Source organism: Labeo rohita, chromosome 7 (assembly GCF_022985175.1).
Source record: "Labeo rohita strain BAU-BD-2019 chromosome 7, IGBB_LRoh.1.0, whole genome shotgun sequence".
NCBI classification, from domain to species: Eukaryota; Metazoa; Chordata; class Actinopteri; order Cypriniformes; family Cyprinidae; genus Labeo; species Labeo rohita.
Window position 1 is genome coordinate 12541152 of NC_066875.1, and position 27552 is coordinate 12568703.

The window sequence follows — 27552 nt, forward strand, 5'->3', positions numbered from 1 at the left end:
TCTCACTGATGCACCACGCTAGGTCACCTGTTAGCCAGTCAAGACTGGCATTCACACATGCTTCAGACACCAGTCACACAGAAGCTTTCCATAGCATCAACGTCATGACACAGCATTGAATTTCCAATTTGAACTAACTGCAGCAAGATATTTTATAGCCTAGAGTGAAATTGTCTGTTACACCTAACCAGTTTAACTTAGTTACAAAGAGTATTTATATAAAAATGTAAGTATTATTTATTTAAATAATAATTTGATTTCATAAAATGATTGTATTTATAAAAGTCAACATCTTGAACTTAAATGCATGAATGCAGAGAGACACAGTGTCATATAGATGAATGCCCTTTAAGGCAGGTCAGAATTTTATATAAATCTCTGTGGCCAGTCTGACTCTGTGGAGTTTTATTAACCATGAGTACTTTGCTTCAGGTCCTGACAAAATAAAGACCTGAATAAATAAAGGTTAAATGAAATGACAAAGAGTTACCTAACTGTATGAATGGCTCAGGCCTTGTGCATTCAACGCTGATGACCAGTTTTGCTTCAGCACAGATAACTGCAGTTTCCCACTGCCTTCTCAACCTCTAACCCAACCAATAATTTCCAGCATCCCACCTAAACAACAATCTCTTCATTTTCAGTCTTTTTTAGTTATGTTTAGTTATGTCACTTTTAAGCTTCAGTTCCTGCATAAACACCGAAGTATTTTTCTTGTTAGCAATGCTCTTTCAATTAGCTGGCTGCTGTGGGCTGTTGGTGACCAGATGAAAGGATATTCCATTTACCCTAAAGGTCTGCATTTTTCAAGTTTGGAAACCCTCTAGCCAGCCAAACACTAATGGGAAGGCAGATGGATTCACTTTGCATTTGCACTGCTTCACTGTGGTACAGTTAAAAAGTCTTCCTAAAATAGCTAAAATCTTTCTCAACTGTTGATTGATTAGAAGCCCTGGTGAAAAATCCAGCATAAACCAGAATGGATTCCAAGCTGGTTTATGCTGGTTAGTGCTGGTCCAAGCTGGTTTATGCTGGTATAGTGCCTGTATAGTACTGGTCTAGGCTGGTTTATGCTGGTTAGTACTGGTATATTGCTGCCCCAAACTGGTTTATGCTAGTAAAGTGCTGGTCTAGCTGGTGGACCAGCATATTCATACTGTTCACAAGCAAAATGGAGCTGGTGATGCTAGTTCACAGCATGTTCTTGCAGGGTTTAGTAGCAGTAGGCCAGCTGTCTGTATGCAAGCAGTGTTTTAGGGACAAACATAGCTTTTGCTTGCATAATTCTATTTAATACATTAATGATGCAAAGGAAAAAAGATGTAAGGGTTAAAACATATGATTTTAAATGATATTATAACTTTGTAATTTCTTTTGCTTCCTCTTCTGAAAGTAGAACTGAAAATTTGAATTGCTTTAGTTATGATTACATTATTAATCAATATCACTGGTAAACTGGTAAAATGTTTAAAAAAAAATAATAATTGTCTCCTTCAGCAACATTTGTACATGTACCATATGAAAGAAATAAAACCAAACTGGTTTGTAATAAGTGAATAAGGTAATGCTGTATTTGGAGTTGTTTAATCATCCTTTTGTGAGATGTTGTGTTTCTGCTCACCTCTTCACTTTTTTCAGTTCTTGCTGTTCCTCTTATCCTCTGTAATTCTGCTTGTCAACCGTAGGTGTCATTACTAATGCTCAGTCATCACTTGTAGAGTGAATCTACTTTATTTCACTAAATATAACACTGCTTTTAATCTTTATATATCAGGACCATATTAAAACTGAGCAGTGTGTGTTTAACACTGGGGATTTTACTGTGTAAACATAACCAGCAACATGTGTTTTTCTTTATTAAATAACTCATTAAAATTAATTTGGAAAACTAACACACTAAGAAACATGATATGTAACACATACTGTAGTCAAGTTTTGTTATGGTCTTGCTGTGATCATATCAGCACCCAAAAGAATAATGGTCCACCAGAATCCCAAGGTTGTTCCAGCATGCAAAACATACCTTAACATACCACACCTGCTTACTGTGCTGATGACCAGCAAACCAGCAACCAGCATCCAATGCTGGGGACCAGCAACCAGCATCCCATGCTGGGATCCAGCAACAAGCATCCAATGCTGGGGACCAGCAACCAGCATCCCATACTGGGATACAGCAAACCTGCAACCAGCATCCAATGCTAGGGACCAGCAAATCAGCAACCAACATCCTATGCCGGTCCCAGCATGCAAAATACCTTATGCTGAATTTTTCAGCAGGGAGCACAGACACTGAATTTGTTTTCTGATGAAAGTCGGAAAGAAGCTTTATTTGTATGTGAGTCTAAGTGAGGAAAAAACAACAACAACAAACCCTAGAGTGCCAAGATGCTCACATAGACATACAAGTCTTTACTTCAAAGAGAACATGCATAGTTTCTATGAGGGTGAGTCTATGTAACAAATCAGCACAAATGGATAATTGGTATGTTTAAGTAAGAGGAAACAGCTACACTTAAGAAGTCTTTTTGTGAGGATCAAGTGATTCGTTTGTGTGTGTGGTCATAGACAAGTTTTTGCTGATGTGACTCTAGATAGTGGCTAATGAGGGTATGCTTTTTCATCACAGCCATACACCATGCTGTTTCTGCAAAGACCATGAGGCTATTGTTCCTGCATAACAGAAGGATTGCCCTGTTGTTCCTCTTTAGATTTTGATGTTTACCCACAAAACATTTAACTTTTTATTATCTATTTATTAAATTAAAACATTGTTTAGTATATTTCTAATTTTATAATTTTAATCCAATGTGTCACACATATTTAAAGATTTTACAAGACAAGCTCCTGCAGAATGCAGAATTGCACTTTTACATGCATTCATTAGAATTTGTTTTTTTGGAGAGTAGAGAGGGTAGTCCTTGTATAATCCACATATTCCGCTTCAGCCTACCACTAATATTCTGCAAATGCATAATTTAGACTGAAGATTTGTTTTTTCTTCTATTTAATGTGATCCTGGAGCTATGTGTTTGGGTGACCACCTATATGTGTCTAGGCCCATATGAACAGGATTTGTGTGGCTGGCCTATGTCTGCACCTCAAACTAGAGGTCCAGTAAAAACAGAACCAATGGTAACAGCTAATGTAATAAACCAAACCCTTCGGAATGTTACAGAATTCAATGCCAACATGTAATTGTTCTCAAAGATTCCTCAAGCACTTGGAAATTGTGGTTAAGGGGAACATTTATTAACTGTCCCTTAGATTGTGGCCCACAAATCATTTTCGTGATTTAGTTTAAAAACTTGGCCACTGAACTAGAAAATCAGTGTAATACCACACAAACAGAATTAAAACACACTCACCGGGGTCTCCATTGCGTCCTCTTCTTCCCCTTTTGCCTGGTGGACCTATAGCAGGTGAGAAAACATTATTTAAATACTGTTATCATGAGTAAATTTAAAATGCACTTCATGCACATGGTGAAGGCTTTTTCCGGTTAATGCTCTTGTCTTGTATGCTACCTCATAATTATTAAATTTCCTCTTTATGTATATCTATTACATTCAGAGGTAGCATGCAATTTAAAAACAAGTTATGTGTGAAGAGTAGATTAGGGGTAGCATCTCAATATTAGAAGACTGAAATAAATAAATAAATTAATTAATTAATAAATTAATGAATGAACGTGTCGTCTGAAAACACAATGATATTGTGTCAGTAATGCATCTGGGTGATTTTATTTATTTAATTTATTTATTTTTTTTTTTTTTGTATTTTTTATTTTTGTATTTTCAGACCATCACTGACTACAAGCCCCTGCCACAGGCCAGTGACGATGACATATCCCTGCCAGATGCACTCAACTACTCACGATTTAAGATACAGAATGACACACCTGCACAGAAATTCCACACATCTCCAAACGACAGACGATCAGTCTGTTGATTTTTCATATCATCATATTAAGAAAACATCCATGCGTTCTTTTGCCTTTTTAAGAATACTTTTTATTTATTCTTTTTGCGGCATAGTTTCTTTGCAAAGGATTTGCGGACCTCATCAAGTGATCTAGAACCACAGACGGAAATGGTCGAACGCATGCGGAAAAACACAATATTCTCCATTCAAAGAAAATAGATGCAGCTTTCAGACGCGACTTTCTTCTTATTTTAATAGTTCGTTTGAGGCGGTTTCTATGGCGCTATTTTAATGACAAATGTCTAGAGCACATCATTGTAATGTGGGGCGCATCAAAATGTGCAAGCACAATCTCATCTCTTGCAGGTGGATTCTCTTTACTCTCATAAAAAAGACGCACTGTCTCTCGCTTGCAAGTGCCTGCTCAGAAACACAGATCAGCGCATATGACAATGGATGTAACCAGAATTTACATAGTACATAACTGCAGAAAATCTGTCTCACAGGTGTCCCACAAAATCACATCTATGTCCCGCAAAATCACATCTATGTCCCGCAACATCCCTAATTCCGGGTGGTCACCCTACTGCGAGCCCTGACAACATACCTGGCCGTGTACTGAGAGACTGTGCTGCACAGCTGACGGATGTCCTAACAGACATCTTCATCACCTCGCTGAGCCAGGCAGTCATCCCCACGTGTCTCAAATCCACCTCCATAATTCCAGTACCAAAGAAGTCACCTGTGTCCTGTCTGAATGAATATTGTCCCAAAGCACTGACCCCATTCATGATGAAGTGCTTTGAAGTGCTTTGAAAGGTTAGTCATGCATCACATCAAGTCCAGTCTCCCAAACACGCTGGACCCATTCCAGTTTGCATACCATCCAAACCGTTACATGGACGATGCAATATCCACCACTCTCCACCTAGCTCTTACTCACCTAGAACAGAAAGACTCTTATGTAAGAATGCTGTTCATCGACTTCAGCTCAGCATTCAACACAATAATCCCACAGGAGCTCATCCACAAACTAAACCTGCTGGGCCTTAACACCTCCCTCTGTAACTGGATCCTGAACTTTTTAACAGGAAGACCTCAGTCAGTCCGTGTCAGTGGCAACAGCTCCAGCACTACCACACTGAGCACAGATTCCCCACAAGGCTGTGTGCTCAGTCTGCTGCTCTTCACGCTGCTGACATACAACTGCACTGCCAAGTTCACCTCCAATCACATCATCAAGTTTGCTAATGACACAACTGTGGTAGGCCTCATCATAAACAATGATGAAACATGCTACAGAGAGGAAGTGGCACAGCTGGCTGAATGATGTGGCGCTAATAACCTGTCCCTCAATGTGGGTAAGACAAAAGAGGTTTTGATGGACTTTAGGAGAAACTCTGTTGACAGGTCAACCGTGGAGAGAGTTGTCCCGTCGACACGTAAATGTAAAAACGTAAATGTCCAGCATCACTCTTTTTCTACTACTTTGTTTTCTTTACAGGTCGGCGATCTCACTTCTGACACCAGGTAACAGATGGTTATATCGTAAATGTTTTAAGGTGAGACATCAGGATGCACATGCAGCGCAATTACTGAACACTTATTTCACGAGTTTGCCTGCCCATCCAAGTCCTGATGGGCAATGGTAGACAAACTTGGCTTGCTGTCCTTAATGGAGGCTCGAACTCGAGGCTCGGCTTGAGCGCAGAGTTCGACCCCCCATTACGATATTACCTAGAGGGAAAATAACAGAAACAGAGGAGGAGAAGGGGAAGTGGAGGGATGCCAGAAGAACTGAAGCTGGGACGGTGCAATGAGAGCTGCTTATATAGGCTTGTAATGATGATTGACAGGACTGAATGATTAGGCTCCTCCCGAACCTACGTTTGGAACTTCATTTCACGAGTTCGCCTGCCCATCCAGTCCTGATGGGCATTGGTAGACAAACTTGGCTTGCTGTCCTTAATGGAGGCTCGAACCAGAGGCTCGGCTTGAGTTCGACCCCCCAAATGTGCTTACAAGAGACAGCAAGCTGGGCAATCAACTGTGAGTAGTTTTTGTGATATGAGTAGACAAAACCTTTGTTGATTCTATCTCTCTCCCCCAAGAATGTGCAGAAAACATTTCCCTGTTGCCGCGTTGGGGCAATATAAGGCAGGTGAAGGGCTAACAAACGAGACCGCTTCTGTAGGAGAGGGGTGGGAAAGCACTGCTGTGGCAGTGACGTAAAGTAAAATTTTCATTGGAGGAGAAATCTCTGCTCTAGCAAAATTGGAAGAAAATATATACATGAAGATTAGTCAGGGCGCTGCAAGGGTGCTGTGCAAAATCACTGCTGCGGCAGTGAGAAATGGAATTTAACATGACATCAGCTGCAAGGGAAGTGGGAGAGGTTATTGCTGTGGAGGTGAGAAAGAGTTTTAGTATATCTGCTCTTAGACCAGTGGAGGAAATCCCTGCTGCAGCAGTGAGAAATGGAGGTTAGTATGACATCCGCTGCAAGAGAGGTGGGGATGTCATTGCTGCGGAGGTGAGAAATAGTGTTTAGAATGGAAACTCCTCCAAGACCAGTGGAAGAAATACTGACCTCTAGACATCTGCTGAGACCGGTGGGAGAATTCACTGCTGCGGCAGTAAACAATAGAGTTTGGTATGACATCTGCTGAGGGCTGTGGGAGAAATCACTGCTGCGGCAGTGAGAAATAGGAGTTGGTATGACGTCTGCTGCAAGAAGGTGGGAGATGTCGTTGCTGAGGAGGGGAGTAATAGAGTTTGGTATCGTATCTTCTCTGAGAATGGTGGAAGAAATCACTGTTGTGGCAATGAGAATTAGAGCTTAGTATGGTGACTGTCTGCTGCAAGAGTGGTAAAGAGAAATCCCTGTTGCGGCAGTGATTTCAGGTCAAATCAATTGCCCCCCTACATTTTAACAGAGCTTTAAACGATAGAAATTCCCTGGACTGACTTGCGGGATTGACAGTAAAGTAACAGAATTAATGATGCCAATTTGTCAAGGAGATGAATTCAAGTTTCGCTGTAAATCAGCTGAAGCAAACAATAATGACTATTCAGTTAAATTCCGATCAGTGATGACTGGATTGCATGTAATGACTGTGCAGAGTTTTATCAAGTTTAGTTTAGCTATGAGCAGCTCTACTGAAGACAGTAAAAGCAAGTGCTGTAATTGTTGATGGGTTAGAAATCGCTGATGTGAGAGTAAAATTGGACATTTTTTTGTAGGGGGGAATTCACTGCTGCGGCAGTAAAGTAATAAGTGATTTGTTGGGGTAAATCACTGCAGTGTCACTAAGAGATAACAGAGCTGATTTGAGAATGGTGAGAAAATGTCACTGCTGCAGCAGAGACATACTGAAGATTTGCTGGCAGACAGACCCTATGAGAAGGAGGGGGGGTCCAAGATGTACAGTTGCCTGAAAGAAATCTCAAGGTGGATGGCTCACGGTGCTGTTGAAATCATTTTAAGTTTAAGTGCGACTTTAGAAAGCTCAGCTGGCCAGCAAGGCGCCAATTCTAAGACAGGGTTTCTTTGAGCATGACAAGCTATTTTCACGAATATACGACTCGGCCTGAAGGTCGGAAGCGGGTAATCGTCCACGCTCAGTCAATTTCTCCTTCCTTCACTGTCTGTTTGGGCTTGTTAAGAATAAATCTATGTAACCTCTGTAAAAATCAGCATGGTACACATTATCATTAACCCATGTATACGTGTAGAACAAGAAGGGCATGACCTTACAGAAAAAGGAGAAAACATCCAAATATAGCGGCTGGTGTAGTTCTTGCAATCCTCTGTGGTTGGTTTGTCAATAGCACAGTATTGCAATGATTGCAACAGCCCAAAGGGAATCCTGCTGTTGCTGAGAAATGGCAAATAAGAATCCAGATGACTGGGTAAAAAATTTTGAATGCATTAAAAGCAGGGAGGTGTATGGGTTTTTAACTAATAGCAGATCACTGCTGACCAAATTTTAGTTTAAAGAAAATTGTTAAAATTTACTGCAAAGGCAAATTTAATATGGAGCCAGTCACCTAAATTTCTGAAATGGGGAAATGGAGACAGAAGTTTGAATTTTAAATCCTGTTAAATAGCGGGGGCATAGTCGTGTTCAGTCATTCTTAGCAATAGCTTTAAACTTTGCTAACATATTGAAAGGCTTCATTTTCATGGGATGAAAAGGGAAATTACCACTTTAGTTGATGGAGATCTGAAAAAGCATGATAATGGATAGTCAGGATAAATATTATTAAAATCTCAATTAGTGAAGTGCACAGATTAAATGTGATTTAGTTGGAGATCAAAGAGTTTACAAAAATGCCATCTACATGAATGTAAAAGGTAAACCCAGTAAACCATGCAACGTTTTAGATTATAACTTCACAAAACATTATGTTATAAATTATAGATGTATAAAAAAAAAAAATAATAATAAGGCATAATAATCACAATTTTAATGTGGTGGGGTGACGTGCTATTTGACTAAAGCTGAGACTTCTGGGATCCTGACGGGCCGCAATGAAGATTCAAAATTAAAAACATAGTTTGAAAAACAACAGTAATCCGACCAGAGGGAGCTCGATCCATGATGCAGTGAGTGGGGATTATATGTGGAGACCAATCGGACGCCGTTTAAAACCTGGAGCGCGTTGAATTGGATAGTTTGTTTAGATTGACATGTCTATCATTACCGTATGCTGTAGAATAGGAGCGCACAACACTGAGCTATTATCACGACTTGTAAGTTATGCAATAAGTTTCTACATTTAGGAATACCGCTTAAGAATGAGATCATTATAAACGCTTTCGGGATGTAAAGTGAAATCGCTCGGAGCAGTGACTGGGCCGGAAGGAGCGACGGATAAGGTAAGCAGAGCTGAATTTGTGATTGTTTTCGAGGGAAATGCATGTTTGATGCGGCGAGCGTGCCTCAAACATGCAACCGTCTGCGTTCCTACATAAAGAGCGGAAAATTTTATGGACCAAACGGTTTAGCTGTAATTTGGATAACGTTAGGAACTGTAGAGGCTGTAGTGCGCAGATACCTAACTTACGATACTTGGGCGGGAGAAGCACGTTTGATGGAGGGGGCTGGGCAAATTCTGCGGGACATCGTTGGCGAGCTCGATTTCCCTTGTTGAAAACTTAAGTGGAGCCGGATTAAGCGTGACTTTGCAGAGCATTGTTAGTTGGAGAAGTGCGGGAGCTCGTCGGGCTGGGGGACTGGGAGGCTGTTCACTGGACAGGGCAGGGTCGTATGCTGGAAGAACCGAAGTTGGGACGGTGCAGTGAGAGCTGCTTATATAGGCTCGTAATGATGATTGACAGGACTGAATGATTAGGCTCCTCCTGAACCTAAGTTTGGAACTTCATTTATTGTTCTTTATCTCTTCCTATACACGTCTCTATGTCTCTTTTTTCTGATCTAAAGTACCCTCTATTGTCCACTGGATTCCACTACAGTTTCCCACTACTAAATTCTGAGAAAACAAAAACAAAAAACAAGCATGTAATAACCTAGAACACTGTCTAACACTTTATGGCTCTGCAGCAGTCTTCCTAGCACACTCTGTCAGTTTAAATCTAGATTAAAGACCCATCGCTTTAACCCAGCATACACATAATTCACTCATCTCATTTCAATAATTCAGGTCCCTTTAAGGATTGTAAGGTTGCATAAATTAGGTTAACCAGAACCGGGAAAACTTCCTATAACATCCAATGCACTTGTAAAGAATGTTTAAATTGATTCAATGAAATGGTGAGACACTACTGGCAGGGTGAATCCTAAACAAACAATGTTACCTTCTGTGTCTTCAAGTGCTCTGTGTGTGTGTCAGTCTGCAATATCTGTTGTCTGTCAGTGCTAGTGTGCAATCACAACAATATATAGATCTAGCTCAATGCTGAGAGCTCAGTGCTTCAGCTATCTTCCACTGAGGAGGTTAGTTGTTAGCACTGATACCGAAGAAATTGAGAACTCAACACCTCAGTCTCCTGCATATGAACAGACTGCATTTTACTGTACATCACATGTTCTACTTGCCTTCACTACATCATGGGTGGGGATACATGCGATTTATGTGAGGTTTGTTTGGGAGCGGAACACGCACAGTCAGCTCTTGAGGGGGTAGGCTGTGTTCATTCATAAAATGTCCCAACATCTCTCTTTCCTCTGAGTGCATGCAAACACATTAATGTGTCTGCAAGCTATTATTCATGATTCTTTTAAATTGTATATATTACTATAATATACAGCTTAATGTCCAGGCAGTGTTTCACTTGTCTGGTTGTTTGTCTGCATTTAATTCTGAGGACTTAAATGATGAAATAGTCATCTGGCTTTAAGAAGTTTAGATGTCTATATTAGTTTAGCAGAGGGTTAGAGATGGGCCTCACCCTTTCTCCTCCGTCACTCTAAATACAGTGTTCTCCTGGGGCATTGAAGCATGCTTTGCAGTTTCTTCCCCCTTTCTTCCTCTGTTTAGGCTGATGTGGACAGTACATCGATACAGAGGTTGAGGACTCACCACCTTAATCCATTGCAAATGGGGAGTTGGTGGAGATTGTAACTTGTGCCGTCACCAAGTTAAATACTGACCGGGACTTTCCAGTTTTCCCTGAGCCCATCTTTCCTCAGTGCCCCCTGGAGGCCAGTCTGTTAAGCCTCTGGGGTTGACAAATGCATTGGCGTTTTGTAAAAAATTTTCCTGATAATGAAACTAAACTTAAATCACTCTGTATAAAAGTAATCTGTATGAAATCTACGCGAGGTCCAGTCCTTCTAGACTGAGCTCATTATCTGTAATATGATCACGCCCACATGCAGCATGCACTATTCATACGATAATCATCCACTCAGCTACTTACCTCGGAAGAAGAACGTGATACTAGGCTTGAGCCAGTGGAAGAGATCATTTCTGATGAGTAATTTTTTTTTTACTTGCATAAATATAAAAAATCTATAATTCCTGACTAAATGTATGAAATCAAGTGAAACATTTTGAAATATGTTTCATTTCATTGCATCTAAATGTCTCAGGATGCCAGTATGTTTTTATATATATATATATATATATATATATATATATATATATATAAATATAAAACAACATAAAAGTATAATACAATATAAAATTAATATGAATGTTTACACTGTAACACTGAATATACTGTAATACTATGAGTCTAAGAATGTTTAAACCAATGTTTACTGGGTAATAGTATGTTTGCAAATATTTGTACATGTGCTTAACAATAATTTAGTTTCTCAGATATAAAATGTTTTTGTATTGTATAATACAAACAAAACATGCTTGTATTCATGACTACAAAATCATGTTTTTTTGTTTTGTTTTGTTTTGTTTTAGGAGTTGTGAGTTGTCAATATTAGTGATTGTTAATGTAATAATATAGTTGCTCCTGATATCAACATGGTAACAGATGTTTGCTTGCTTAATTGTTTGTTTTTGGTGACCAGATACCTTGAAGACTTTACTGCAGATTGTTTTTTTTTTTCTCTGAGAGTGCTGTACCAACATCAAAAGCTGTTCAACTACACTAGGCTGGTATTGTACACAAATAACAAAAACGTTAATGTATCCATCCTTTCACAACACAGGAAGTTCCTAAGATTTGTTTTTGGGGGCAAAGCATTCCAATACTCCCCATATTCTTTCTTTTGGACCTAGCACTGTCACCCCACACTTTCACCAGTGTGTGGATGAAATTCTGGCTCCTCTAAGACTTCAGGGCATCCATGTTTTGAATTATACCAACTATTGTTTGATATTAGCTCAGTCAGAGAAGATGGCCATGTGGCAGTGAGATGTCATTCTCACTCATATGAAAGAGCTGGGGTTAAGGTGGAATACCAAAACTCTTTGCTTTTTCCAGTACATAGAACCACTTTTCTCAGTGTTTTCTCAGCTTTTAACAATGATGCAGGCACAATAGTCTCCTGCTTGTGCTATCTAGATATGACCTAACCCTGCAATGAGTGTCCATTGTCTTATTTGTAGAGGAGGAACTATGTGAATTCATGGTGAAGTAGGAAGAGGGTTTTTTTTTGTTTGTTTGTTTGTTTTGTTTTGTTTTTTTCAACTGGGAATATTTCACTCCTGTATTAAATATAATCTTAATTGCAAGTAAATCAGCTTTGATCACAATCCCCATTGTTTATTCTCTCTCCAGCTCCTAACAGCCTTCTAAGACTTACTGGAATTGGTTAAGTCATTTCAAAGAGTCAGGAGACAGGTGGGAGTCAAGATGTATCAGACACTGTTTTGACTTCGCTGTTCATTTAGAGACATGTACCACTTTCAAGTGTTGACAGACAAATGCTGGCATAATTCATGACAGCTGGGCTTTCAAAAGGCAACTAGATGCTGTGGTCTCTTTTACGTATTTATTTTTAATAGAAAGATTTATCAAAAAAACAAGATCACAATATTTCTCGCCTAGTTTGTATGACCTAACCAGCTCACATTGCGCTATTAATTTTGTCAACAAACCTTTGATACCATAGTCCATAAGCTGGAACTTTACATATACCTCACTCTCAGAGCAGCCAAATTACTAATCACAATGCAAGAATTCCTTAAACATTTCTTGCAATAAAAATTGTCATACCAGTCAGATAGGTACTTTAAGGAGCTTTTCAACTTCTTTTCTTTTCTTCTCATCCTTTTTGCCCACATTGTTAATCCAAGAATGGTAATGACTCTCACAAAAAGAGTCACAAGGAACAATATATATACAATATCATATTTACATACAGTGGTATACACTCTAATCATCTTTTTACTTGTGCAGCTTTGTAAAACATTACAATAAAGCTTGAAATCCTTTTTAAAGTGAGAAAAAATTGGTTTGGAGTCCGACCATTTCATTTTATGAATATGAAACTTTCCATGTATATTAATAATTGTACAAGATATGCCTTATCGTTATCAATATCATGATAATTAAACTATATTACAGTTTTTCTCAATCGATTTGACACTTTTCTCCAGTGCAGTGTATGTCACGAGTTGTGTGCGGGGAAAGACGAGGATGAGCGAGGAGGTCCAAAGCATAGAGTTTTATTAATATAATCCACAGGAAAACAGGAATGAACAGGAAACAGCAGGGAACCAGCAACACAACGTAAACAAACGGAGCAACCATACAAACTGACTGGATGACTTACAAGAACCGACGATCTAACAGAGGAAACAACCAAACTTAAATACAAGAACACAACCAATCAGGGGGAGACAGGTGAACAATCAAACAGTGACGTAATAAACGAGAAACGGAACAGGAAGACCAAATAAGGGCAACACAGGGGAAAAACACACAAAAACAGTCCAAACGGTCTGACAGTGTACTTGTTCTCAAAGCAATTAGCACAGCCATCCAAACACAAAATTATCTGAACCAAACAGGTAAACTTTACTGCACCTGTACTCAAAATCAAACAAAGCTTTCAAATCATACACACATTAGTCAATAGTATACACATTACAAAGCATTCATCAGACACTAAATTAGAAAATAAAAATACATATGTGTGTGTGTATTTTTCTAATTTCTATTATAATCTTTTTTCTTCTATAGTATGTCTCTGTGTGTGTGTGTGTGTGTGTGTGTGTATATATATATATATATATGGTATTTTTTTTTTACCAAACTTATATTCACACCTAAGTTTGGTAAATATACCAAAAAAATAAAAAAATAAAATAAATAAATGCATATGTATGAGTATAGATAGATAGATAGTATATTCACCAAACTTAGGTGTGATTTCTTTCGAGTGTATGTATGTTTTTTTGAGTGTGTGTATGCTTATGTACCTTTTTTATTGTAAAATACTTACTTTATACAGTTAACATTCTTTTGTTTTGTAATTACATGCACTGGCCACTGTGTTCTCCATTTTTTGATGTAGTGTCTAATGAATGATCTATAGGGTGTATAGTTTTGAGTGTATGATTGGAAAGCTTAGTTTGATTTTGAGTACAGGTGAAATGGTTTTGAAGTGATTGTTTGATTTTGCCATTAGAGTCAGGGGTTCTGTGAATTTAGTTTGAACATTTGGATTTGTGTTTAAGGTTTTGAGAAAATGAGTGATGGTTTCAAAAAATGTGTTTTATCATTTTAGAAAAACTGTAAAAAAAGATACATAAACATACACACATACACTCAAAAACAACAACAACACCAAAAAAACACACCTAAGTTTGGTGAATATACCAAAAAAAAAAATAAAAAAAAAATAATAAAAAGCACATATATATATATATACATATATATATATATATATATATATATATATATAAATCACATCTTATAGCTAGGTCAGAGCCAGAGGACTTCATCTACATCATCAAAAAACCTTCTGGTGTGGCAGATCCAGATCCACATCTATGTCACCGCAGACCAGTTCTTCCACCCTAACGTGCTAATCTTGCAGATCTACACAAGAATATATTGAAATGACCAAAATACAGTGGATAAAATATACAGTGGAAAAAAACTTTCTTTTGAACTGATTATGAAGAATCTGCTCTGATCTGCTCACAGAGAATCTGCTCAAATTTGGTTGAACTGTTTGTTCATGCCATCTGTGCACTTTGAACTGGCTTATGTTTTGTATATTTAAATATTTAAAAACAAGTGTGAAGAATTTTGAATTATTGTGTGTAAACGATGACAGCCGTGTTGCAGTTGTGCTTAACTTTGGCTTTCTTGTGTTTTGGGTTTTGCATCACAAGTTCATCACAGAGCAAACTGTGTCTTAGTAAGTGGGAATGTGTTTAGAGTTTTGCAAAAAGAGTGCATCATGAGATCTGCAAACGTGTCTAAACTGCCTGGATTTGTTTAGGTTTTTGCAGAAAGAGTGAATTATTTGACAAATTGGTTTAGGCTATTGAGAATTTGGTTCAGAGAATGGGGTTTATTGTTTTTAGCAAATGTGAAAAACTGTAAAAGTAAATGGTATCAAATCTATAGGTGTGTTCTCTATAGATTATGAAAGACATTAATAAATGTTTGTATTAACTATTGTGAAAACATTTAAGAGGTTTGTGCACATTGTTTTGATCATTGCATGATTTGTAATTAGTATGAAATCTGTTTTACAGTTACAAAGTGTTCAGATCACTGTGTTAACTGTTTTGAGAACAGTGGAGAAATGTGTCAAATCGACTGAGAAAAACTGATATGTCAGAACCACTCAGCTGTAAAGCAATGCACAATTTCTTCTTTATTAAATGTTCAATATCATGTCCAGAATATTTTTGTATACAAACAATGAAAAAATAAATGAAAAATAGTTTTCTTCTCACCTTTACAGAAATTTCAAGAGTAATCAATATCTAGTTTAAACCATTCTAGCACATGTTTTACTGGGTATATTCTAGGGCTGCACGATTCTTGCCAAAATGTGGATCACAATTTTTCTCCATGGGAATTGAGATCACGATTCTCTTACACGATTCTCTTTTTTTTTTCAACCAAAATTTACTGCACTCAAGTACCAAAACAACAACAACAACAACAACAACAAAACACAGGACATTTAGTATAATAAAGTGCTGGAGTAACATCTCTTTTCTTTATTTTAGACCCCTTAAAGTGAATAAAAGTAATTTAAAAGTTTTTGAACATACGAGAACATTAACAAATAATAAATAAACCAATAATAAAATAACCAATAATAATAAATAAACCAATAATAAAATAAAGCAGACCATAGGTTTGTATAATTTCAGATCAAGAAACAGGTTTGGGTTGTCTGATAATGATAATGATGATGATGATGATGATAATAATAATAATAATATAACTTTTTGTCTCTTAGAAATACACATTTGATAGTAGCTTGAGGATGCAGTGGTATATTTTTGTTCATTATCAGTCAGTAACATCTGTAAAAATTGTAGCAACCTCAGTTTTATATGGTTAAATTTATTATTACTATTTTAAATTAAGCATTATGACATCATGATAAACAGTTAAAACCACACATAATAGTACCTCAATACCATGGTAAAAATATAACTACATGGTTTTATAGGTAGCCTATTTGTATGAAAAACAGTAGTCTAAAAACATTAAGTATAAATGCACACATGCTATAGCTTAATCATAAATACATACATACCATAATTATAAACCTTAAATATTACATGTGTTTAGTGCTCGCGTGACGGAGCCGTTCACTTATCGCGACTTTTGCGTGCTCAAGTTGATTATTTCAAATGTAGGTGCGCGGCAGCTGCGCTCATAATAACGGAAGCAACGCGGTCGCGATGCACTCGGGTTTCCCAGGTGTGTCCCGGCCACATCGAGATAATGAGCTCGTTTGAGATGAGCAAATTCTGCGCATAACCGATCACCGGTGATCACCGCGAGAATGCATGCCGGTTAGAAATAGGCTCGTTTGAGATGCGCCGCGCCTCGCCTCGCCTGAAATGTAGGTGAGAGTAGGCGGGTGCAGTGAGGGGAGGAGTTGAAATAAGTGCAGTCAAGACGGACAGTTCTGACCTCTCGAAGTAGAACAGATACCTACGAGATCAAAGACGGATATCGCCTTATCACACTCAGGTGCCGTGTTGTTGATAAACATGAAATAATTTCATCTCTGTTGTTTTTATATGAAAATAAATATGATGAACAAGACACTCAAAGTGCTTGCTATTTAATTCCATACGAACGGCGTATTTATCATAATTTTTTACTTTAATACAAACGTGTATTTTTGATTCTTATGGAAATATGACAACAATCACATATCTCATGCAGAGATCGCACTGGCATAGTGTTTGGGAATATTCATGCATCATTTAAACACATAACCACATGATATTAGATTAAAAAACAAAACATTTTAGAAAAGAACGGCAACATCACTGTTGTCTGACCAATGAACTTTAAGCTGTGTCGTCATCCAGGCGTTTCCCATCGTGCTTTTGGTCAGCGCAGTAGGTGGAGAGCTACTGCGCTGGACTGCTCAATCTGACACAGCCGCCTCCCTGTGGCCAGAGTTTTTTGGCAAAAAAAACTTGGCACGATCAGTTTTTTGGCACGATCAGTTAATAGAAGGTTGGATAAAAATATCTTGTAGGCCAATTTTATTTGATGTACTTTGGGTAATATTTATTAATGATAAACTTCTTTCCAGTGCATCGCGCACAGACAGCATTCACATAGACAGCATCCCCTGTTGTTAATATAATCATTTAATAATGTATTAATTTCTATAATAATTAATATAATAATTTCTTAATTCAAAATAAAATGGTAATAAATCTATCTCTGATAATCCCGGGTTACTATGGTCACGCAGGTTTGTTTATGCATTAAACTCGTGGCCACGAGAAGCGCATATCGTTTCCTCAACATAATAAGACGTGACCACGAGAAATGGATGTCGTTCCCTCATCATAACATCTCGTGGTCACCACATAAGGATGTCGTTACCTCGACAAAATGATCTGGTGGCCAGGACATAATATCACGTTCCCACGAGTTGATATGTCGTGGCCACGACAAACTTAAGTGAACCGAAGGTGTCCCCTCCCGGTCACCGTACTACTGTGCTCTACTTTAACACTGATTATTTTATGCTTACATAGTAAATGTTTCATTTAAACAAACTTTTAATTTGAAAATTTTAAACCGTTGCCCCGCCTCTTACGTCTCGAGCCTCTTGCTTTAAATGTGTACTGAAAGTGATGTGCTGGGAAAACAGGCAGGAACGTTTTGCTTTGCGAGTGTCTTGTATGGATTTACCAGGAGGCAGTAGTCTTTTGAGGCTTTATTGAAGAACAACTTGGAACAGCACAACTTATGTCTCTCTCATCCAGTAACACACTGTCTCACTTGTTTGTTCAATGACTTACACATACAGCACTTCTGGAGTGCCCCCTAGTGGGCTGGCTGGGTAATCATGCATTGCCTTGATACTACAATACCCTGACACCTCCCCCTTTAAGTCAAATACTTTAGGTTATATATATTTTCCATTAACATACCCAACACAATGAGTATTTAATTAACCAATTAAGAACTAGAACAATGTTCTTTTTTGTTTTTTTTTTTTAAATCAACCAAACATTACTCTGTCACTCATCCCATTGAAGAATATTAATTATACATTCAGTTATTACCAAGTCTTGTCACATAACTCAATAAGTTATTATTCTCTTCTTTTTTTTTTTTTTCTCTATAGGTTCAGCCGCACTGCAGGCTTACTTACTCTGCCTGATCTAGTGATGTTAGGTTTCCTTACAATGTTCTCTGCAGGTAAATCAGAGTCTGCGTGAAGTTGAACTTTCTGCGATGACTGTTCTGAACTTTTCTGCGATGACTGTTCTGAACTTTTCTGCGATGACTGTTCTGAACTCTCCTCAGTTTTCATAGTAATTCCTGGAACCCTTTCTGGCAGCAACTGAAGATGCCTGCGATTTCTCCTTTTCTCTCCCTCCTTTTCACTAAAGATCTCATATGACCTTGGAGTAGTGCTCTCTGCCAACACCGTAGCAGGTCCTTTCCACTTCGCTTCATCATCTAACTTCAACAAGACTGAATCCCCTGGTCTAAGAACTGGTAAGTCCTTCACACCATGTCGTCTGTTAAAGTAGTATGCTTGTTTTTCTTTTGCTGCTTTGTCTCTCTTTTTTATGCTTGCATTATTTGGCCACTCTGGTCTCAAGTTTTTCGGTAAGGTGGGTAGGGTAGTACGTATTTTCCTTCCCATGAGCAATTCCGCCGGGCTGACCCCTGTAGAGGAGGTAGGGGTAGCTCGGAAACTCATGAGTGCTACCACTGGGTCATCCTGTTTCAGAATGCGCTTTGCTGTCTGAACTGCCCGTTCAGCATGTCCATTGCCCTGTGGATTGTGCGGACTTGACGTGATGTGCTGAGTATCATACATGTTACAGAAGCTTCTCCAAGCTTCACTGACGAATTGTGGCCCATTGTCACTAACAATTTGTTCTGGTATTCCAAACCTCGCAAATAATGCTTTAAGTCTTTGAATAACATGCTCCGATGTAGTAGCTTGTAGCAGAAGGATCTCCAAGTAGCGCGAATAATAGTCAGATACCACCAGATATTGTTTCCCTTTATGCATACACAAGTCTATGGCTATTCGCTGCCATGGCCTTTCTGGGAGAGGCGTTGACTGTAGAGGTTCCTTGTGCTGTGCACGTTTATTTTCTATGCAGAACTTGCATGTCTCTATTTTGCGCCTAAGATCTTCAGAAATTCCAGGCCACCATACAGCCTCTTGCGCCCGTGCCCTACATTTTGATAAGCCTTGGTGTCCGTCATGAATTCTGCCAAGCATCTCATGTCTCATCGTTTTTGGGATTACGATGCGATTCCCCAGCACAACTAGTCCATCACTTACAGACAAAGAGTCTTTCCACTTGTAAAAACTCTGTACATTATTAGGAACACTTTTGGTGTATTTTGGCCATCCTTTTATAATGAAGCTTTGCACGGTTCGTAGCTGCTCATCTTTCTGTGTCTCCATCTTTATTTCTGTCAACTTGCGTTGAGACACTGGCAGACAACTGATGACTGCATCTACATGACAACTCACTTCTGCTGTCATAAAGTCTTCAGTCGTGTCTAAAGGGCTTCGTGACAACGCATCTGCAACAACCAAGCTTTTGCCAGGTGCAAACTCTGCTTTTGCATTAAACCGCATAAGTCTCATCAAAAGTCTCTGACATCTCACTGGCACTGTGTCTAGGTCCTTACTGTTGATCAGCGGTATTAGTGGCTTGTGATCCGTGATCAATTTGAAAGTCTCCATGCCCACCAAGTACTTCTGGAACCTTTCGCATGCCCATACGCCTGCGAGGCCTTCCTTCTCTATCTGGGCATATCTTGTTTCGGACCCTGTCAACCTTCTGGAACAGTATGCGACCGGCTTCCAGCTGTTGTCATGCTTTTGCAGTAAAACACCGCCGATACCGTAGCTGCTAGCGTCCGCTGATACAGCTGTTTCTTTAGCTGGGTCATAGTGTGCCAGGACTGGAGCTTTGGTGAGCAAACTTTTAAGGGTGCTGAATGCGTTTTTCTGTGGCTCATCCCATGTCCATGCCCTTTCTCTCTTGAGCAGCTCATACAAAGGTCCTCCTGTCGTTGCCAGATCAGGGATATATTTACTCATGTAGTTTATGAGGCCTAACGCCCTCCTCAACTCATTTATGTTGTTTGGCTCATGCAAATCACTTATTGCACGTACCTTTTCGGGGTCTGCTCTGACACCTTGTGCATCCACAACATGTCCAAGGAAACTCAATTCCGCTTTCCTGAATACGCATTTGTCTTTATTCAGTTTGAGACCCACACTTTCCATCCTTTCCAGCACTCTTTTTAAGTGGTTGTCGTGCTCTGTCATGTCCTTCCCGTACACAATCACGTCGTCCATGTATACAGCAACTCCTTCCATGTCAGCTAGAAGCTCATTCATTTTCCGTTGAAAAATTTCTGGGGCTATGCTGATCCCAAACGGTAATCTCTTAAAACAATAGCGCCCCTCTGGAGTGATGAATGTCGTCAGCAAGCTGCTCTCATGACACAATGGAATCTGCCAAAATCCTGACGCTGCGTCTAGTGATGTAAAGATGCTTGCTCCAGCTAATTTAGCTAGGATCTCATCTGTTGTGGGAAGTATGTATCTCTCTTTTTTATGTTGTCATTCAGTTTATTTAATCCAACACAAATTCTGACGGTGCCATTAGGTTTCATGACCGGTACCATGGGTGCACACCAATCTGTAGGTAGTGTGACTCTTTCCACGACCCCTTGTTCTTCCATTCTCCTCAGTTCTGCTTTGACTTTAGGCAGCAGTGGAAACGGCACCCTCCTTGCGGTATGTACTGCATATGGCACTGCTCCTTCTTTCAGGTGTATTTTTACCGGCTCTGTTTTCATTGTACCACCTCCTTCAAAAACTGTGCTTACTTGTTCTATTCTTTTGACTAGCCCCATCTCAGTGGCTGTCTGTCGGCCTAGGAGGTTACTGACAGTTTCTCCTGCCACGACATATACGGTCATAGTGTACTTTCTACCCTTATGTTCCGCTTTTGCCGTAAACCGTCCTATGCAATTTAGTGAACCACCTGGGCTGTTCAGAACTATGTTTGAATGACACAGCCGAGCTCTTGGGTTAAGTTTTCCAAATGTCACTGTATTCATTACAGTAACATCTGCTCCCGTATCTATATTAAAAGTAACTGGGGTATCACCTATCTTAAGTGACACTGTCCATTTAGCTTTTTCTGTGTCACTTTTGTTACTCACCGCACCCAGGTAGAAGCTCTCTTCACTCATTTCTTTTGTTGTCACTTGTCTCACAGTTTTTGATTTGCACATTCTCGCCCAGTGTCCTTTTCTTTTGCACTTTCTGCATTCCGTGTCTGCAGCTGGGCATCTTCTGATGTCTTTGTGTCCTGTTTTACCACACCTGCCACATTCATTTGCTGTATCTTCCTTCCTTTTCTCACTGCCTCTTCTGTATTTCTCTTTTGTCCAGGGCCTTTCTGCCACCCTTGATGAACGTCTGGATGCTACCTCCTGCACACTGCCTGTTGACTGACCCTCCTGCTGGCTGATCTGCTGTGCGACATCTTCAGCCTGCCTTGTCATCTGTACCGCCGTTTCTAGGGTAAGATCTGTCATTAACTGCATTTTTCTAGAAAGCTCTTTATCCCGAATTCCGACGACCAGTCTGTCTCTTATATGTTCATTTCGGTTTGCCCCGAATTCACAGTTTTCACTAAGCTCGTAGAGGGCTCTAATATAACATTCTGCCTTCTCTCCCGGCCTCTGTGCTCTCTGGTGAAAACATGCCCGCTCATGTATCACATTCTTTTTGGGCATAAAGTACTCATCAAATTTTCCAAGCACTGTATCATAATCGTCATCACTTTCCTCAGCTGTAAAGGTGAACGATTTGAAAATGTTCTCAGCTTCAATGCCCATAGCATATATTAAAGTACTGATTTGTACCTCTTTATCTTCTTTGCTCAATTTTGTAGCAGTTCTGAAGCGTGCAAATCTCTGCCGCCACGTAGGCCATTCCGATGGACGATCAAAGTTAAAACTTTCTGGTGGATTAAATTTCGACATATTGTTCTTCATTTGTCCTTATACTTCTGACACCATGTCTTGTATGGATTTACCAGGAGGCAGTAGTCTTTTGAGGCTTTATTGAAGAACAACTTGGAACAGCACAACTTATGTCTCTCTCATCCAGTAACACACTGTCTCACTTGTTTGTTCAATGACTTACACATACAGCACTTCTGGAGTGCCCCCTAGTGGGCTGGCTGGGTAATCATGCATTGCCTTGATACTACAATACCCTGACAGCGAGTTATCCATCGTGTGGCGGTAAACGGCGTGTGCTATAATTTGCTTTGCCGATTGCGAAACGTGATTGGCAAACGGTTTGCCAGAATATACTCTGACCAGCAAGGCGGATGTAACTTGGACACATTTCTAACCGGCATGCATCTTGCGGTGATCACCGGTGATCGATTCTGCGCAGAATTTGCTAATCTCAAACAAGCCTAATGTGTCCGAGTTACGTCCGCCTTGCTCTGATGTTATGCTGACGTGTGCCAAAACACTCTCGCGATCGCGTGGAGGCTGTGTGGGATTGCGCAGATGAGCGCAGTAGCTCTCCACCGACTGCGTTGACAAAAAGCACGATGGGAAACGACTGGATGACGACACAGCTTAAAGCTCATTGGTTCAGACAACCGTGACGTTGCCGTTCTTTTCTAAAATGTTTTTAGAAATGTATCTTAAATGTGTCTTTTAGTCTAATATCATACGGTTATGTTTTTAAATTGTGCATGAATATTCCGAAACACTATGCCAGTGCGATCTCTGCATGAGATATGTGATTGTTGTCATATTTTTATAAAAATCTAAAATACACCTTTGTATCAAAGTAAAAATGGATGATAAATACACCTTTCGTATAAAATTAAATAGCAAGCACTTTGAGTGTCTTGTTCATCATATTTATTTTCATATAAAAACAACAGAGGTGAAATTATATCATGTTTGTCAGCAACACAGCACGTGAGTGTGATAACGCGATATCCGCCTTTGATCTTGTAGGTATCTGTTCTACTTTCAGAGGTCAGAACTGTCCGTCTTGACTGCACTTATTTCACTCCGCCTACATTTCAAACAAGCCTAGTGTTTTGTTATTAGGTGTGTTCGACTTAACGCAGCGCCGCGCAGCTCAATCAAATTCTGACTTGAAGCATTGCATGCCGGTTAGAAATTTTGTCCGACTTGAGGTGGTGCCGACACCTCGTGACTATCACGTGTGGCATCAAAGTACCGCGATAGCGATTCGAGAGCAGCCGGCGCAGTTCTTCAGAGCGGCTGCAGGAGCTCTGATGACCAATGGCACGATTCACCGCATGACAATCACGTGTGTTTCCGGTTTATTCTAACATCCTCAAGTCCGATAATACTCACAAATCTGTGTTTTTAGAACATTAAAAGTGTTTTTACTGTAGTCGCAAAGTTATATTGAGTCAGATTTATTATAAAACACTGATAAAAGCATATATAACCCCACTTTATTAGTATTTAAATAGTATATGTTTATGTTGATCATTATTCTTGTTCAGATGGCCCTGTTAAGCAGTATATGAAACGTGTTTCTGTTGCTCATGAAAATGCTTTTGAAAAGTCTGTGTATTTGATAAATACTGCATTTAATTCACTTCATCTGTGATAGAGCATGCAAACACCGCGAGAGCTTCACTAACGAAAGCAGAAAGTGTCCGACTTGACGCCTCCGTTTTCAACTCCGCCCGCTACTGCTCTCGGCTACTCTCGTTGATCGCCGTCTGTAGCCGTGGATGAAGTCGAACACACCTTTTGTGTGAATGTGACCAATAACGCGTGAATGCAGCATGATCTGAATGCAGGAAAAATACACAGAAGTGAATCGCCGTAATTTAGAAATGAGATCGCATTCATGTATGAATCGAGATTGTGATTTTTTTTTTCGATTAATCGTGCAGCCCTAGTATATTCTGTGCATTATTTTAAAACAGACTTCTGCATCCACTGTTAGCCAAGCTTTAGTTCAGTTCAAATCACCAAACACAGAAGACCAGGAAAAAAAAAAAGAGAGCTGGAGGATAAACAATGCTATTAAGTATATTGCTAGTTGTTTGTTACTCTGTTTTGTATAATATTTGTGTTACCAATGAAAATTTTACTCTTGATATCCGCAAGATTTAAAACTTTCTCCTTGTACTGATAAGAAGAAACAATGCTTTTTTTGAGAAGTTACATCCATTACCACAGCAAATTCCTTAGATTTAACTGGTATTTTAAATTCGTTCAAGATTTTTTATATGTTACAGTTTTTCACATTTGCTAAAACACTAAACCCCATTTTCATAATTCTCTTTCTCATAATAATGACAAACTTTCTGGTAATAATGAGAAACTTTCTCATAATAATGACTTAGTATCTCGTAATAATGAGAAACATTCTCATAATAACGAGAAACGTTCTCGTAATAATGACTTAGTATCTCGTAATAATGAGAAACTTTTTCATAATAATGATGCAGTATAACGTAATCATGAGAAACTTTCTCATAATAATGAGAAACTCTCTTAATGAGAAATTTTCTCATAATAACATGAAACTTTCTCATTATAATACTTAGTATCTCCTAATAATGAGAAACTTTCTTTTAATAATGACTTAGTATCTTGTAATAATTAGAAACTTTCTCATAATAATGGCTTATCGCATAATAATGAGAAACTTTATTGTAATAATTACTTAGTATCACATAATAATGAGAAACTTTCATAATAATGATGCTGTATGACAGAATAATGAGAAACTTTCTCATAATAATGATAAACTCTCTCTTAATAATGAGAAAATTTATCATAATAATGTGAAGCTTTCTCGTAATGAGAAACCTTTTTACATCACTGTCTTCATCCATCAAGGCACATTGGGCGTTTTCTTTAACGTGATATATTCGCATTGCATTCATATTTTATGTCAGTGTTTTCATCTATTAAGCTACAAATAAGCATTTTCTTATAAACGCTTAACATATAAGCCTAACTTGGTTCACATTCTGAGCTATCCTGCTTGTCTGTAAATAATAGGCCTATGCTTTATTAATAAGGTGTGTATTAAATTTGGTCCTCCAATGCACTTTTTTTGTACATTAAGCCCAGTGGTTCCTGCAAGAGTATACTCTTAATTTATTAAAGGTATTGTTTTAATGGTATTTAAAGGTATTGTTTTTGTTATAATGTACTGATTCAAATTAGTAATCAGTAATTAATTATTATTTTACTACTCTGCACGCCTTACCTGAAGTGCTCTCACGCATGAACAGGCGTAATTTCTGTTACTGTCGGCATCCTCTCTGCCTGGGCTGCGGGACGAAGCGGGTGCGGGGACAATCATATTTCAAACGAGGCTGGCGCCATGGTCCTGACCACATCAGTGTCGTTACTGGGTGTTTTTATGGAATATTTGCATTTATTCACGTGCAACTGGATTAGCTATTCATGTGGTGGACTGTTGTGATTTTGGCTTTGATTTTTGCAAGACACTACTGAATGATGCGCATCAGAGTGGATTTACAAGAGGGTATACGCAAAGCAAAGCTGACTGATAAAGAAGTGGGTAGGCTATATGCTATATACCTGCGTATACCCTGCATTAGGCTACACCACTGGGCTTCCTGTTAAGATTTTTAGAATGTCCCAACCAATACATTTAATGATGGCATTACAATTGTCATTTCATTTCGTTAAGACGTCACCCCTTACAAAGATTAACCATGTTTGTATTATAGTAAAAGTGTAGTATAGGAGCGAAAACAGTTTTTCATTATTATGAGAAAGTTTCTAGTTATTATTTTACATTTTCAAAAATCATGTTTTTTCATTGTGGATTCCTATTAATCTCAATCAAACTACAGTTGGATTATTTTGATTAAGTAAAAGCACGATAACAATAAAAAAATATGATTTTTGACCATTTTAAAAAAAACAGAGTTATCTGTCTTTATTCTTTAACTATTGGATAAGCCAGTTTATTTTAAATACACTGTTTAAATACATCATAACTTCATACCTCTAAACCAGTGGTTCTCAACCATGTTCCTGGAGGCCCGCCAACACTGCACATTTTGCATCTCTCCTTTGTCTGACACATCCATTTCAGGTCTTGGAGTCTCTACTAATGAGCTAATGATCTGAATCAGGTGTGTTTGGGGCCTCCAGGACTGTGGTTGGTTGGGAACCACTGCTCTAAACCACCATGATCTTTACATAAGAATTTTTTTTTTCTTTTTTTTCAAATAAAATCGAAAAGCATTTTATCCAAATTTTAATGACTTTAGGGGAAATATCCAAAGTTAGTGACACGTAGACTGATCTGGAGATTCCTTCAGCTTTTGACACAAGTACCATCAAAATAAAAATGGGGAGCTAGGACACCCTTGTCTAATCCCTCTACCCATTTCAAATCTGACACAACTTAATGCTCATTTGTTTAAACAACCGTATTGTTGTGTTCTGTTCTACAATGTTTGATTTTTATGTCTAACATCAAGTGATTATGTTATGCGTTTATATTATTTGTGAGTATTCCCAAACGCTATGACAGTGTATTCTCTGTGTGAGATATGTCATGTTGTCAAAAACAAACAAACAAACAAACAAAAAAAAAAAAAAATATATATATATATACAGGTCCTTTTCAAAAAATTAGCATATTGTGATAAAGTTCATTATTTTCTGTAATGTACTGATAAACATTAGACTTTCATATATTTTAGATTCATTACACACAACTCAAGTAGTTTCAAGCCTTTTATTGTTTTAATATTGATGATTTTGGCATACAGCTCATGAAAACCCAAAATTCCTATCTCAAAAAATTAGCATATCATGAAAAGGTTCTCTAAATGAGCTATTAACCTAATCATCTGAATCAACTAGTTAACTCTAAACACCTGCAAAAGATTCCTGAGGCTTTTAAAAACTCCCAGCCTGGTTCATTACTCAAAACCGCAATCATGGGTAAGACTGCCGACCTGACTGCTGTCGAGAAGGCCATCATTGACACCCTCAAGCAAGAGGGTAAGACACAGAAAGAAATTTCTGAACGAATAGGCTGTTCCCAGAGTGCTGTATCAAGGCACCTCAGTGGGAAGTCTGTGGGAAGGAAAAAGTGTGGCAGAAAACGCTGCACGACGAGAAGAGGTGACCGGACCCTGAGGAAGATTGTGGAGAAGGACCGATTCCAGACCTTGGGGGACCTGCGGAAGCAGTGGACTGAGTCTGGAGTAGAAACATCCAGAGCCACCGTGTACAGGCGTGTGCAGGAAATGGGCTACAGGTGCCGCATTCCCCAGGTCAAGCCACTTTTGAACCAGAAACAGCGGCAGAAGCGCCTGACCTGGGCTACAGAGAAGCAGCACTGGACTGTTGCTCAGTGGTCCAAAGTACTTTTTTTCGGATGAAAGCAAATTTTGCATGTCATTTGGAAATCAAGGTGCGAGAGTCTGGAGGAAGAC

At 38.8% G+C, this 27552-nt stretch overlaps 1 protein-coding gene across 1 annotated transcript in view; it reads right to left on the bottom strand.

Annotated features, from left to right (window-relative positions):
* Positions 1–3367: 3367 nt before the first annotated feature.
* LOC127168859 (collagen alpha-1(XXV) chain) overlaps positions 3368–27552 on the bottom strand; it is a 177869-nt gene continuing 153684 nt past the window's right edge. The window contains exon 4 of the mRNA XM_051115957.1: positions 3368–3413. The gene's annotated coding sequence lies outside the window, so the exon portion shown is untranslated. The remainder of the gene's footprint in view (positions 3414–27552) is intronic.